Consider the following 13,043-nt stretch of genomic DNA (forward strand, 5'->3'; position numbering starts at 1 on the left):
TGGCATCGTCGTTTAGGACACCCAAATTTCTTTTATCTTCAAAAGCTGCTTCCAAACTTATTTATCAACAAAAAACCAAGTTCCTTTTTTTGTGATGATTGTCAGTTTGCAAAACACTCTCGTGTTTCTTATTTCCCTAGAGATTATCATGTTTCGTCTCCATTTACATTGATTCATAGTGATATTTGGGGCCCAGCTCGTGAAAAAAATATATCTGGAACTCGTTGGTTTATTACCTTTATTGATGATCATTCTAGAGTATGCTGGGTATATCTTCTAAAAGATAAGTCTGAAGCTGCAGCCACTTTTAAAAATTTTCATGCTATGGTACAAACTCAATTCCAGACCTCTATCCAAATCCTGCGAACTGACAACGGTACTGAATATTTTAATTCTGTTCTTGGTGATTACCTAACCAAGCAAGGTACTATCCATCAAAGTTCTTGTCCTAACACCCCTCAACAAAATGGGGTGGCTGAAAGGAAAAATAGACATCTCATTGAAGTTGCTAGAGCCCTCTTGTCTACAATGCATGTCCCTAAATACCTGTGGGGGAGGCTGTCTTGACTGCCTCATATCTCATCAATCGGATGCCCTCTCGCATCCTGAATTTTCGTTCTCCCATATCTTGCCTTACCCGCTCTTTTCCCTCCTTTCGGGCTCTCTCTTCCCTTCCTCCAAAGTTGTTTGGCTGCGTGGTTTTTGTTCATATTCCTCCACATCAAAGGTCCAAACTTGATCATAAGTCTGTTAAATGTGTCTTCATAGGATATCCTCCTAATCAAAAAGGTTACAAGTGCTACTCACCTTCTCTTCGAAAGGTCTTTGTTTCTATGGATGTTATTTTTTGTGAAACACAATCATTTTTTCCCTTGACTTCTCTTCAGGGGGAGTCTATTGGTATAAATGAAGACAAGTCTTGGAATCCAAATAATTCTACTGTCTTACCTTTACCCTTGGAAACATCTGTTGTTTGTTTACCTTTGGAGTCAGGGGGAGTTAATGTACAGGAGACAAGGACAGCGATTGTACCAGAGACTGGAGATCCTCCCGGTAAATGGGGAAAATTCTACAGCAGGCGAAAATCTCCTCAAGATCCTCTAGACTGCCAGGATTCTGACCCGAGTCCTAGTTCCAGCAATCCACTTGAGAACACTGGTACAGCTGACCTAGATGTGCCCATTGCCCTTCGAAAAGGTACTAGATCTTGCACTGCTCATCCTATTTCTTATCACATTTCATATGAAAAGTTATCTCCAGGTTTTCGTGCTTTCAACACTATATTAGACGGTACAAAAATACCAAAAAATATCCAAGAGGCACTTAATGACCCTAAATGGAGGGATGCAGTCTTTGAAGAAATGGATGCTCTTAAAAAAAATGGAACTTGGGAGTCCGTGGCACTTCCCAGAGGAAAGAAAACTGTAGGTTGCAAATGGGTGTTCACAATAAAATTTAATGCAGATAACAGCATCAACAAATATAAGGCCAGATTGGTTGCCAAAGAATTTACTCAGACTTATGGGATAGACTATCAGGAGACGTTCGCTCCCGTTGCCAAACTTAACTCTATCCGAGTCTTACTATCACTTGCTGCCAACCTTGATTGGCCCTTGCATCAATTGGACGTAAAGAACGCTTTCTTAAATGGGGACTTACATGAGGAAGTTTACATGGATCCACCACCTGGTTTTGAACAGGGAGATGGTTCTGTATGCATGTTGAAGAAATCTCTTTATGGACTTAAACAATCCCCTAGAGAGTGGTTTGAAAAGTTTACTCGTGTTGTTAAAGAAAGAGGATTTATCCAAGCTCAGACTGATCACACTTTATTTTTTAAACACTCCGATAGTGGCAAAATTTCTATCCTCATTGTTTATGTTGACGACATAATTGTCACAGGTGATGACTGGGAAGAAATAAAATCTTTAAAAGGGGGTTTAGCTAGTCAGTTTGAACTAAAGGATCTTGGATCTCTCAAATATTTCCTTGGAATGGAAGTTGCTCGTAGCAAGGCGGGAATTTCCTTATCTCAGAAGAAATATATTCTAGACCTGCTACAAGAAACAGGTATGCTTGGGTGCAAGCCTGCAGAAACTCCAGTTGAACCCAATATTAAATTGGGAATTGAAGATGGAAAAGATGTTGACAGGGAGCAATACCAAAGGTTGGTAGGGAAGCTGATCTACTTATCTCACACTCGGCCTGATATTGCATTTGCGGTTAGCATGGTTAGCCAATTCATGCATTCTCCTAAGGAAAAACACCTTAGTGCTGTTTATAGAATCCTCAAGTACCTCAAAAACACCCCTGGTCGAGGAATGCTCTTTAAAAGGGGACACAAGAGGATGATAGAAATCTATACAGATGCTGATTGGGCTGTCTCTGCTATGGACCGAAGATCCACTTCAGGATATTGTACCTATGTCTGGGGAAATCTTGTGACCTGGAGAAGTAAGAAACAAACTGTTGTTGCCAGAAGCAGTGCAGAAGCAGAATTTCGGGCGCTAGCCCATGGCATTTGTGAAGGAATCTGGTTAAGAAGGCTCCTTGGAGAATTAAAGATATCTTATTCTCTACCTGTGAGACTCTATTGTGATAATAAGGCTGCAGTCAGTATTGCTCAAAATCCTGTACAATATGATAGAACCAAACATGTGGAGGTTGATCGTCATTTTATCAAAGAAAAAATTAGAGGAAGGTAGTGTATGTTTGTCATATATACCTACCAAGGAGCAAACAACCGACATTCTCACCAAAGGATTACACAAACCCATATTTGAGGATTTAATTAGCAAGTTGGGGATGATCAATATATATCTCCCAACTTGAGGGGGAGTGTAGAATATTCTAGAGTTTTCTACTTGTTTCTAGCTACTTGTTCCTTTGAGTAGTGTGATGCCTCTTCGGTTACTGTGTATTTTATTTATTACTTCAACTCCTTAACTACCTTGTAATCTGTATATAAAGATCCCTTTGGGTGTCAATCAATATATGAAAAATACATTTCAGTCTTATATTTCATCAGAAACACTGGATGACATAGGAGATGTGTTTGAGGGTGTTAAAGACTTGGTCCATGTTGGATAGGGAAATTTGTATTCATCAAACAATACATCTTTTGACACATATCCTCCCATTTGGATTAAGGCAGAAGTATCCCTTGTGTTTGGTTGAGTACCCAAGAAAAATGCATTTTTTCTACCCGAATTCAAGTTTGTGTTTGTTGCAAGGTTTGAGAAAAAGAAAGCATGCACATCCAAATACTCTTTGGAAAGGTATAACCTAGAGTTTGTTTAAGCAATTTGTGATATGAGACCTGAAAAAATTAATTGCAGTTGAAGGAAGTCTGTTTATAAAATAGGTTGCTGAGATAAAGGCATAATCTGTGTGTGGGGGCAAGTAACTCAATGAGCAATGTGATTTAGGTTTAAATATTGGGTAAATGATCTGTGTTATCCATCCTAGACAATCTGTGAGGCCTTAAGGGGATGTTGATATTGATTAGTGATCATTATATGTAATTGTTTGAACACCAACAAGGCATCAAATTTCTATTTTAAAAGGTAGATCCATGTGTATTTGGTGTATGCATCCACAAATGAAATGTAATAGTAATGTCCCAATGTTGGTTTTAGTGGTGAGTCCCCCATAGGTCATGTAAACAATCTGGAAAGGAGCAGTATAAATGATTTGAAATGGTAAAGAGTGAATTCTATGGGACTCAGCATTACAACAAGAAAAATAAAAATTTTCAGCCATTTTATTATTGAAATGTATGATACATTATTTTAGTACATTTTTTATAGACTCATAATTTGGATTTCCCTAGTGACAATGTCGCTAAAAGTGTAGGGAATTTGAAGGCATATGATATTGATCCCTAGAATTAACAACCTTACAAGAATTATTGGATACAGATTCTATTGAAGTGTTTTTACACAATTTAGGAATATTGCTACTAATAGAAGGCTAAGAGGAAATTTGGTACACATTATGAAAATTGCAGCCACCACTGATGTAGTATGAGTGACTTGAAAAAGGTATTCTGATATATTATAGAATTGTAAATAATCTGTACAAAAGGTTCTCTATTTATAGAGAATACTTGACCTAATTTTGACCTAATGGGCTTGGCCCAATACAACAAATAAATGACTAAATAATAACTAAATAATTATTATTTACAACACTCCCCCTCAAGCTGAGGAATAGATATTTATCATTCCCAGCTTGCTAGTAAGCTCTTGAAATCTGTCTGAAGAAAGTCCCTTTGTCAATACATCAGCTAATTGACGCCCAGTGGGAATGTATGGAGTGGTAATCAACCCGCTATCAAGTTTCTCTTTGATGAAATGGAGGTCGACCTCAATATGTTTAGTCCGATCATGTTGAACTGGATTATGAGCTATACAAATAGCGGATTTATTATCACATAACAGCTTCATAGGTCCCTCACATTTTATTTTGAGGTCATCAAGTACAATTTTTAGCCACAGTAACTCACAAATGCCTTGAGCCATAGCTCGAAATTTAGCTTCTGCACTTGATCTGACAACCACATCTTGTTTCTTACTTCTCTATGTCACCACGTTATCACAAAGAAACATACAATAACCAGTTGTAGAACGACGGTCAGTCACAGATCCAGCATAATCAGCATTAGTGTAGACTTCTAAAGAGAGATGGCCATCACGCCGGAATAATAATCCTTTACCAGGAGTAGCTTTAAGATACTGAAGAATTCTCTCCACTGCCTGCATGTGTTTCTCCTTTGGATTGTGCATAAACTTACTGACAACACTAACAGCACAAGCTAGGTCTGGTCTGGTCTAGTATGAGCTAGATATATCAATTTCCCAACTAGCCGTTGATATTGTCCTTTATCAACTGGAGGACTCTCCTCTTCATAGCCTATCTTGTGATTCTGCTCAATAGGAGTATTAGAGGGTTTACACCCGAGCTTTCCTGCTTCTTTGAGAAGATCAAGAACATATTTCCTCTGGCTGATAAAAATTTCTTTTTTTGAATGAGCTACTTCTATCCCTAGGAAATATCTCAGTTTCCCAAGGTCTTTAATTTCAAACTCAGATGCTAGTCTTGTCTGCAGAATATGTCTCTCCACAAAATCATCACCTGTGACATCAACATATACAAGGAGCACAGTGAGCTTCCCATCTTGGGAGTGCTTAAAGAAAAGAGTGTGATCTCCTTGACTTTGTTTGTATCCTAAAGTCATCATAACCTTAGTAAATCTTCCAAACCAGGCACGAGGTGACTGCTTCAATCCATACAAGGCCTTTTTTAATCTACAAACTTTATTTTCTCCATTCACAGAATCAAAACTAGGAGGGATTTCCATGTAGACTTCTTCTTCTAACTCACCATTAAGGAAAGCATTCTTCACATCAAATTGATTTATATCCCAATTGTAATGAGCAGCAAGGGATAACAAGACTCTCACCGTATTCATCTTTGCAACTGGAGCAAAGGTTTCTTCATAATCAATGCCATAGGTCTGAGTGTAACCCTTGGCGACTAATCGAGCCTTATATCTCTCAAGAGTGCTATCAGAATTATACTTTAGGGCATAAACCCATCTGCACCCTACTGCTTTCTTTCCATTGGGTCTATCAATAACCTACCATGTTTTATTTTTCTCCAATGCATTCATTTCCTCTTGCATGGCTTGAGCCCAATTCTCATCTTTCAATGCTTCATGTACTGATTTTTGGATTGAAATTGTAACACCCCAAATTCTAACAATTTATAATAGCATAAATAAATTCAATAATTTTATAAATAACAGCGGAAGTTCAAAATAATCGAATTTGGGAAGTGTTACCGCCGCACCTGTACAGGGACAAGTGCAAGGCTAACTCTATTACATTCAAATAAAAATCTAAGACTACAGTTATTTTTTTTATACATAATATTTATTACAGCTAGAAATCCTGAGTCGTATCCTCACTGCCCACTGCTAGCCCCATCCTTGCAACCTGATTTACTTAAAATCTGCTCCCCCGCAACCGCAGGATCATTGCAGTCAACAAACACAAAAGTCAGCAAAGCTGGTAATCCCAATCAAAATACAATTAATGTAATTAATAACAAATTAAATCAAATATCAAATAGTGTTCAAATCAATTCCACATTAATCAAATCAAATATCAATATAATAATCAAAATTCCATTATATAATATTTATCTTTATTAAGTTCATTTAATGTATTTGGTAATTATCAACTAACATATTCAGCACAACATTAATCATAATATTACATAAATGGTAATATTCACAACTCAATGACGTTCATTATAATCAAATCAAATAACATTTCATTATTAATCATGTTTAAGTTCATTGTACTTAGTGGGAAGAGAACCATGGTAGACCCGGGAAACCCTGCCAGTCTACCCTGTGACCCGGGAAACCCTGCCAGTCACAAACAAATCACATTGGCCATAATCAATTCACATCTTCCTAGTGTGCACACCTCTTCGCAAAGTTGCTACTAGTATCCCGGGAAACTCTGCCAGACACCACTTTGGGAAGAACGGATACAATCTTTTTCACATCAATTTCACATCGGAGGCATAAAGCCCAAAAGTTGTGTTCATCACCTTGGGAGGTACCATCCCAAAGCTTTCTTCCCACTATTAATTATTTACAATCACACTCAATCATAATATCACAATTATCACATTTGAAAATTTCTTCTTTCAATATATCCATTACTCAGGGTCATCATAACTTCCATACTATTCAAAAGTATTAAAATATTCAAATAGAACATAGGGATTAAGATTACTATTAATAAACTTCAAACAAGATTATAACCTAAGGATTAGGATTACTTATATCGAACATATAACTACCTAAAGATTAGGACAAACCCAATAAAATTTCATACACAACAAATCTACAACCACCTAGAGATTAGGATTACCTGGTCTCCGTGTTTGGTGACTTCTACAACTTGGGAAAGAGAAGCGATTGGTAACCAAAGAAAGATACTAATAAAAATAAAAATTTAAAGTGAGGAGAGAGAAAGAGAAAGTGTAGAGGAGAAGAAGAATGGTGGAGAATTATTGAGGATTCAGAGTGAATTGGTTTGGTCAGGTTAGGCCTCTATTTATAGTTGAAGCTTTGGATTCAGATATGGGTTTCGTGCATGGAATAGGATATTGTGACACCCAAGTTATGTTACACCCATGTGACACCCAGTCAATCTCACCGTTAGATCGCTTATGTTGATCCAACGGTTATATTTATTTCCATCTTTGTACGGTCATGATTTCCCAAATTTAATATTTTATATTTATTTCTACCTTTGTATGGTTATGATTTCCCATATTTAATGCTTTCACTTTAAATTTGGGAAATCATGACCATACAAAGATGGAAATAAATATAACCGTTGGATCAACATAAGCGATCTAACGGTGAGATTGACTGGGTGTCACATGGGTGTAACATAACTTGGGTGTCACAATATCCTATTCCATGCACGAAACCCATATCTGAATCCAAAGCTTCAACTATAAATAGAGGCCTAACCTGACCAAACCAATTCACTCTGAATCCTCAATAATTCTCCACCATTCTTCTTCTCCTCTACACTTTCTCTTTCTCTCTCCTCACTTTAAATTTTTATTTTTATTAGTATCTTTCTTTGGTTACCAATCGCTTCTCTTTCCCAAGTTGTAGAAGTCACCAAACACGGAGACCAGGTAATCCTAATCTCTAGGTGGTTGTAGATTTGTTGTGTATGAAATTTTATTGGGTTTGTCCTAATCTTTAGGTAGTTATATGTTCGATATAAGTAATCCTAATCCTTAGGTTATAATTTTGTTTGAAGTTTATTAATAGTAATCTTAATCCCTATGTTCTATTTGAATATTTTAATACTTTTGAATAGTATGGAAGTTATGATGACCCTGAGTAATGGATATATTGAAAGAAGAAATTTTCAAATGTGATAATTGTGATATTATGATTGAGTGTGATTGTAAATAATTAATAGTGGGAAGAAAGCTTTGGGATGGTACCTCCCAAGGTGATGAACACAACTTTTGGGCTTTATGCCTCCGATGTGAAATTGATGTGAAAAAGATTGTATCCGTTCTTCCCAAAGTGGTGTCTGGCAGAGTTTCCCGGGATACTAGTAGCAACTTTGCGAAGAGGTGTGCACACTAGGAAGATGTGAATTGATTATGGCCAATGTGATTTGTTTGTGACTGGCAGGGTTTCCCGGGTCACAGGGTAGACTGGCAGGGTTTCCCGGGTCTACCATGGTTCTCTTCCCACTAAGTACAATGAACTTAAACATGATTAATAATGAAATGTTATTTGATTTGATTATAATGAACGTCATTGAGTTGTGAATATTACCATTTATGTAATATTATGATTAATGTTGTGCTGAATATGTTAGTTGATAATTACCAAATACATTAAATGAACTTAATAAAGATAAATATTATATAATGGAATTTTGATTATTATATTGATATTTGATTTGATTAATGTGGAATTGATTTGAACACTATTTGATATTTGATTTAATTTGTTATTAATTACATTAATTGTATTTTGATTGGGATTACCAGCTTTGCTGACTTTTGTGTTTGTTGACTGCAATGATCCTGCGGCTGCGGGGGAGCAGATTTTAAGTAAATCAGGTTGCAAGGATGGGGCTAGCAGTGGGCAGTGAGGATACGACTCAGGATTTCTAGCTGTAATAAATATTATGTATAAAAAAAATAACTGTAGTCTTAGATTTTTATTTGAATGTAATAGAGTTAGCCTTGCACTTGTCCCTGTACAGGTGCGGCGGTAACACTTCTCAAATTCGATTATTTTGAACTTCCGCTGTTATTTATAAAATTATTGAATTTATTTATGCAATTATAAATTGTTAGAATTTGGGGTGTTACAAAAATAGAATCTAGTGCTGAAACAAAGCTTTTGTGCTGCACATAAAGATTAGTAGAAGAAACAAAATGGGAGATAGGATATTGAGTACAAGATCTTTTCCCTTTTCTTAGGGCAATAGGTAAGTTATCAGAAGCAGAAGCAATGGGTAAGTCATCAGAGGTATCAGAAGAAATAGGCAAATCATGAGAGGCAATAATATTAGAATCAGACTCAGGAAATTCAGGACTTACCAGTGGTTCAGACGATTGGGGTTGCTGGTGAGACAATATGGGTTGTTTCCTCCTCTGATATACCAATTCAGGTGTCAAAATCTTTCGTATCTCAGGTGTATTTGAAGGTTCTGACACACCAGGTGCAGACATACTAGGAAGAGGTGTAGGAGTAGACAAGGACGATCCAGACTCAAAGAAGGAAGGGAATGAGTCTTCTGAAGAACTGTTCTCCCCCTGAAGATGAAGACCCAGGAAATAAGATTTAGATTCTTGAAAGGTGACTTCCATAGAAACAAAATTTTTTCGACTTGGTGGATGATAACACTTGTACCCTTTTTTATAAGGGGTATAACCAAGGAAGACCCACTTAAGAGCCCTAGGATCCAACTTACTCCGATGTTGTTTATGAACATGGACAAAGGCAACACAGCCAAACACTCTTGGTGGAAGGCTCTGCAATATGGGAACAGAAGGAAAGAAGGAAGTCATGGAATGAATAGGACTGATATTGTTAAGGACCCGTGAAGGTAAACGGTTGATCAAAAAGGTTGCAGCTAACACGGCTTCTCCCCAATAAGAACTAGGAACAGATGTCTGGAAAAGTAGTGCTCTAGCAAATTCAAGGAGGTGACGATTTTTTCTTTCAGCAACCCCGTTTTGTTGAGGGGTATCAACACATATGAGCTCATGAATCATACCTCTGTCTGAAATGAATTTTGACAGGTGTTGGTTGACGTACTCAGTACCATTATCAGATCTTAGTCTTTTAATACACTTACCAAACTGAGTCTCAACCATGTGATGAAACCGAATAAATATCTCTGGTACTTCAGACTTGTCTTTCATCAAGTATATCCATGTTACTCGAGTACAATCGTCAATAAAAGAAATAAACCACCTTGCACCTGAAACACTATGCACTTTAGAAGGGCTTCAAACATCAGAATGGATAAGAGAAAAAGGTTCGCTGCTTTTAATAGTGCTAGAAGGAAATGACACTCTATGGTGTTTTGCAAATTCACAAACATCACAATGAAAGGTCTCAACCGACTGATTGAGAAACAGAGAAGGGAACATAGACTTCAATAGACTAAATGGTGGATGTCCCAGACGCTTGTGATGGAGCCAAATCATAGACTCTGCAGTAGAAGGATGACGTGTCATTAATAACTGATTTTTGCTATCATTTATAGCATGTTTGGAAGGAGATGATACAACCCATTCTGTTCATTCGCAACTCCAATTGTCTTCTTCGTGGTAAGATCCTGAATAACACAATGAGAAGGAAAAAATGTGATAGAACAATTCAAATCAGTTGTAAGTTTTTGAGTGGAGATAATATTAGTAGAAAGCTGAGGAACATAAAGAACATTCTTAAGAAACAAGGAAGGTTGAATTTGAATGTTACCAGAACCAATAACTGATTTATGGGATCCATCAGCTACGGATATAGTATGACTACCAACAGTAGGATGATAAGAACAAAACAACTCAGTACGACAAGCCATATGATCAGTTGCACCAGAATCCAAAATCCATGAGGTTTTAAAATCAGTGCAAGAAGCAAGAAGAGATGTAGAACATGTGTTCTTACCAGATAAGATCAAAGAACGGTCATATGGCCTACACATATTATCAATAGCAGGTTTAAGCTGATCCATGGAGAGGAGACAAAAAACAAGCAGGAAAAGTTTTTTTTTTTTTTTTTTTTTGTGAACAGTACCGCATGAACAGTACGAGATGAACAATACTGCGTTTTTTTTTTTGAGCGATTCCGGTCGTCTGATGAAAAAGAAACCTCCGTAAAATGATAGATCTAAGAGAACGGAGTGAAACAGGGGTCCTCACTGTCCAAAAGATCCTCGAAATTTTTTTTTCGGCTGCGGCTTTGTGGCGGCGAGAGGCAAATAGGGTTGGTTTTTAAAGATGGTGATTTGCGGAAGCAGAACCCTCAGAATCGATAGCTCTGATACCAACTTGAAAAAGGTATTCTGATATATTATAGAATTGTAAATAATCTGTACAAAGGGTTCTCTATTTATAGAGAATACTTGACCTAATTTTGACCTAATGGGCTTGGCCCAATACAACAAATAAATGACTAAATAATAACTAAATAATTATTATTTACAACAGAGTGCATCAATCAAATGTCACGAAAATGGTACTGGCCTTCCTATCCAATAGTGCCTTGAACAAAGACTTCATGTAAATCCCGATATTTAACAAAGCAAAATTGAGGGTGAAATTCAAAGAACACTGTTGCACTGATTAAGTTATTTGTAATAGAGGGAACTAAAAAGTAGATTTTTGAGATGAAACTAAGTATTGGAGTTGAAAGGAGAAAGGAAAGAGGAATTGGAAGATTCTGAGCGCCTATAGTAACGTGGCTTGATGCCCCTCAATTTGGAAGCCATATGTTAGAAAATAGTATAAACCATTAAAAAGTCCTCACTCACTAGCTTAAACTTTTTGGTTGAATTGGTTCTTTACATGGTATCAGAGCCTCGTGTCCCAGGTTCGATCCTCACCGCTTCCTACTTTTTCTTGTGGAATTTCTTAGCATTGGTAGGTGGGCCTGTGCATCATCAATCCTTCATGCCCAGTGGGGTCTTGTGTGAGAGGGCGTGTTAGAGTATAATATAAACCATTAAAGAGGTCCTTACTTAATAGCTTAAGCTTTTAGGTTGAAGTGGTTCTTTACACTATATCATCATAGGAATTGGGCTAAGTGTAGGCAACATTCCAGGTTAAGTGGTCATTTGAGCTTGTTGATGTTGATTAGGATTTCTGACATACTGATAGGGATGCTGGTTTCGTGGTTGATGACTAAAGAAATGAGAAGTAGATCAGCTTTGTGGTGGAGGCAAGGTTGGCACAAAATTCTCATCATATATATGCCAGCATGAGTGTACACATAACTCTGTATTTGAAACATAGCTAACAATGAACATTGACTCGATTTCCACGTCCTCTGCCACGATAAGGTATTTCCCCAAAGTGTCTTTTTCCTCTGTTTGGATCAGTGGAGGAATAGAGTATCATCTTCGTTGTCTGCAACATGTTTATGGATGCTCTGTTGTTTCTAACAAGAGACTCTCGTTCTGCTTGAGCAATAATTGTTCGCGTGCCAATAGTTCCATTCTAAGGTCATCAATTGTGTAAGACTTCTCTCTAACAAGCATAATAAATGCCTTGTATTCTGATGGAAGGCCTTAAAGTATCAGCTCTGTATGTTCTTCGACACAGATTAGACTCCCAATAGCCTTTAACGAGTCATATAATGTCTTAATTCGTGTGAACTACTCTTTCATTGTATTCTGACCTTTTTTCATGGATGTGATGTGAGCTCAGATCTAAGTTGTTGAGCCCTAGATTTCATAATCCTATGGAATAATTTGACCACATTGTCCCATGCCTTGAATGCATGTTTTACTAGAAGTATGTCGTTTACGATCTGCTCAGAAATCGTTGAAAGAAGCCATGTCAGGAGCATTTGGTCCTGGCTAAGCCACTCAACATAGGCAAAACTCAGTGTGTTGTTTTCAAAATCCTCATCAAACTTGAATTTGGGAGGAATTTTAGGATTTATAAGGAATTTGTGAAGTTGATGAAAGTAATAATTTGTTCTACGATCTAACTCCAGAAGAGAAAATTATCTTTTGTGCATTGAAGAGAAAATTTTAGGGTCCGCATCAGTGTATTATTTGCATCAAGGGCATGATAAAGGTATAGCAAAGCAGATTTCTAAATTTCTTCCCGTTATTCGTGTGATGAAGCAATAATATTTTCCTTCATTTTTCGTTGGTTTCAAACAATCGCCTTTTTTTGTGTGGCTGTGACATAACGTTTTTAAGATCTCTCGCGTTCTCTGCAGTTCTTCTGCTTCT

General features: G+C 37.1%; 1 pseudogene; it reads left to right on the top strand.

Annotated features, from left to right (window-relative positions):
• The first annotated feature begins 887 nt into the window (after positions 1–887).
• The window catches only part of LOC133305605 (midasin-like), a 31,131-nt pseudogene continuing 18,975 nt past the window's right edge, over positions 888–13,043 (top strand).

This window comes from Gastrolobium bilobum, unplaced genomic scaffold (assembly GCF_033153095.1).
Source record: "Gastrolobium bilobum isolate Gb01-03AN ecotype WA unplaced genomic scaffold, APGP_CSIRO_Gbil_v1 utg1533, whole genome shotgun sequence".
In the NCBI taxonomy this organism is placed as follows: domain Eukaryota; kingdom Viridiplantae; phylum Streptophyta; class Magnoliopsida; order Fabales; family Fabaceae; genus Gastrolobium; species Gastrolobium bilobum.